General features: G+C 45.1%; 1 protein-coding gene across 5 annotated transcripts in view; it reads left to right on the top strand.

Annotated features, from left to right (window-relative positions):
• Window positions 1–1762: 1762 nt before the first annotated feature.
• The window catches only part of CHST9 (carbohydrate sulfotransferase 9), an 89659-nt gene continuing 88413 nt past the window's right edge, over window positions 1763–3008 (top strand). For 2 of the 5 annotated variants that reach the window (XM_031552849.1, XM_010708851.3), the window contains exons 1-2: window positions 2044–2192; window positions 2854–2901. The gene's annotated coding sequence lies outside the window, so the exon portion shown is untranslated. Of the gene's footprint in view, window positions 2020–2043; window positions 2193–2853; window positions 2902–3008 lie in introns of those variants that run through there. The other 3 variants (XM_031552848.1, XM_031552846.1, XM_031552847.1) reach the window with 3 other exon arrangements.

Below are 3008 nucleotides of genomic sequence, written 5' to 3'. Positions count from 1 at the left end.
CATGTTGAATTTTTAATCTTGTAAAAATGCTTCAATCCACAGTTGGAATATGCTCTCTGTACTGGAAGAACCTGTAGTGGAACAAGTCATATATAAACTAAACATACTTTTTTTTTTTTTTACTTGAGTTGTAAAATGAGATGTGGATTTATCCCAAGGCATTAATTTATTACCTTTAAACTGAAAAAAAAAAAAAAACAAAAACACCACCGAGACATCTGATATTTTCAGTGTTATATATAACTTTAATCAGTTGATGGGTACAGCCAATGAGTAGATCAACCTGAAGAAATATGCTTTCAGTGTGTATTTATTGAGTGAAATTAAATCTACAACACTCAGAAGACTAATCTGTATATCCTTATTAGAAGCTTCAGTGACCTTTATTGCAACCTTCGGAGCATATTACCTCAGGAAACTAAAATTCAGGAGGCATGTTGTTTTTCTCTAAAATCTTGCTGGCCACAAGGGACTAACAAGTGTAGAATTTTAATCCGAGGTTGTATTTTTGTTAAGGCATGTGCTTGTCGTGTTGCATTCCTGCTAGGTTGTCTAAAAGGGGAAATGTGCTCTCCTTTTGGAATTAGCAAGAAATGAACTTTTTATGCCATTAAATTAATTTCCATTCCTTCTTCTCTGTTTATCTGTACCAGGGAGAGAGGCAAGCTGCAGGTGCGGCAGTGTAAGGGACTGTCTTTACTCAACACAACTTTAATACTGGATCCATGGCTGCCTTTAAAGAATAAGAAGGAAACATCGTTGCTCTCTGGGTTTGCTCTCAGCTGCTAACCTCTATAATGAACCCAAACTGGGCAGATCCTTAAGTTAAATAAAAATGTACAGTATCTCAAGTGAGGCTATATGTAATCACACCATCTAGACCAAGCAAAAGCAGGCTGGTTTACTGTCTGGATTGGAAACCCGTAAGGAACAACTCACTACACAGGTCTTGGCTGCCTTTGGCTGCTTCAGATCCTGGAGCACTTTTCTATGAACATGTGTTATCCCCAGTGCCTGAGCTCTGGTTTTTGGTAATTACACTCTGCTTAGTTTAGTGCCTCCTGGAAACAAGAGTAGCACGCAGCTCTTTCTTTACTGCCTGTTCTGAACCACTGTCTTGAGCCGGTTGGCAAAGTTCAGCTTCACACCAAAGGTTGTGCTTGGCTGGTTAGAAAAGTGATTACAAGGTGGTTTGCTATCTGTTAGGATAAAAGGTGCTGTGTAAAAATGTGAAGTTATGTGACTGTTAAACCAAGAAAGGGCTTATGCCATAAGAAAATGGTGGGGCAGTAACTCAAGGAGCATTCCAGAGGCAAATGCTGGAGTAATTCTAGACAGCACTGCAGCAAAAGCCTGGAAGAGAGAGAGATGGATAAAAGTGGTTCGAGAACCACTTTTTGGAAAGCCAGAGCTCCTCTGTGCTTACCCAATTGCTAGCAGGAACTAGAGAATGTCCTTAAAGAAACATAAGCAAAGCAGCGCGTCTGTTAAACACACAACATTATTGATCTACACGTCTGGACTATTGCAACAATAAGCTGATAATGTTTGCAGAGCACAAAGTGTTAGTAAACTCAATTATTTTTCTCTGTCACCCTCTTTCCCATAGATGACAGTAAAGTTTGTATGTCGGAATCCTACCTGCTTCAGTAGCTAATTCCAACTTGCCTCTGCCTGGCAGTGTATTTGCTGGCACTGGGAGAGCCTACCTCTGGATGTGTAACAGCAAACAAAACCTGTTAGCAAAGAGCTTAATCTCATAGGCGTTCTGAGGCAGGAAAGACGAGAAGCTCTCCGCGTAATGACACGGGCTTTGCAGATACTGGCAGCAGGGCAGGCGGACGAGCAAACGCTAAATTTACCTGCCCCCGCACGGATCAACCGCAAAGCGCTTTTGAGTTTCCCCTTTAGGCGAGGACCGCAGCCCACCCAGCCCCAAAGTTTGGCGGTGAAACTTCACGCCTCGCTGCGGTCACACCTCCAAGAACTCCCGTCCCGCGGCACCGCTGAGGTGGGCAGGTAAGGAGTTGCCGCCGCCCGCCCCGGGCGGCAGCGCGAGTGGACTTGTTGGGGGTTTTACTCCCACCCCAGCGAGCGGTGGCTGTTCCCTCGTGGCGCTTTCGCTGCCGCCCAGCCCTGGGGTGTTGGGCGTTTACCGACGGGTGCGGGAGGAGCGCAGCGGTCGGAGCTCGGTATGTTTTCACCCGGGGGGATTGCGGTGGTCTGGGGCAGACGGCTTGTTTCATCCGCTCCTGGTTTTTCGTGGTGCGCCGTCTTTCTGTAGCGAGGGGTTCTCGCTCGCGGGACCAGCCGCCGTGGGCTGTCTGCCTACGGGGAGAGGGAGGGTTGTGGATCGCTGGATCGCTATAGGAGCCCGAAGCTCTGGAGTGTACCCAGAAGTTTAGCGGAAACCTATTACTCTGCAACGGAACGCTCTGCAGAAGAAGCAACTTTTCTGCTGACTCCTTTTCCTCCCCGCAGTGGTCACACAACAAAAAATAGGGAATTCGGGGCATATCTGTTACATTAAAAAAAAAAAAAGTCTGTTATGTTGTCTGTGCGTTTTCAAGGAGTGAATTGAGTGATTGGGACAGACAGGCTGCAAGTCTGTTTGGCACGCTGGTAACGCTTTGGTTCACTGCAGTCAGTCAATAAGATCTCATAATTTCATTACATGAGAATGGGGAGAAAAAATGAAAGAAAAAGGGAAAAAAAAGAAAGATTGTTGAAACAAGATCGCTTTTATCTTCCCCATCTTAAGAGGAGAGGGAAAATACCATCTTGAGCCCTTCTAGAATACCTGGAGTCATCAAGTTGTTGCCTTACGAACCCTGATTCTGTTTTACTTTCCAGGTGACTTTCATGGGTCTGTGCACTGACTTCAGGCTGTACAGGTAAGAGGTAAGTGTGCCAAACTTGTTTTTGTGTGCTCATGAATAGTTGTGTCCTCCAGTCTTGACTGGGAGCTGTTAGAAAAAACAAGCTGTCATTTTTCTTTTTCTTTTTTT

Source organism: Meleagris gallopavo, chromosome 3, assembly GCF_000146605.3.
Source record: "Meleagris gallopavo isolate NT-WF06-2002-E0010 breed Aviagen turkey brand Nicholas breeding stock chromosome 3, Turkey_5.1, whole genome shotgun sequence".
NCBI classification, from domain to species: Eukaryota; Metazoa; Chordata; class Aves; order Galliformes; family Phasianidae; genus Meleagris; species Meleagris gallopavo.
This window is presented reverse-complemented; position numbering and strand designations above follow the sequence as displayed.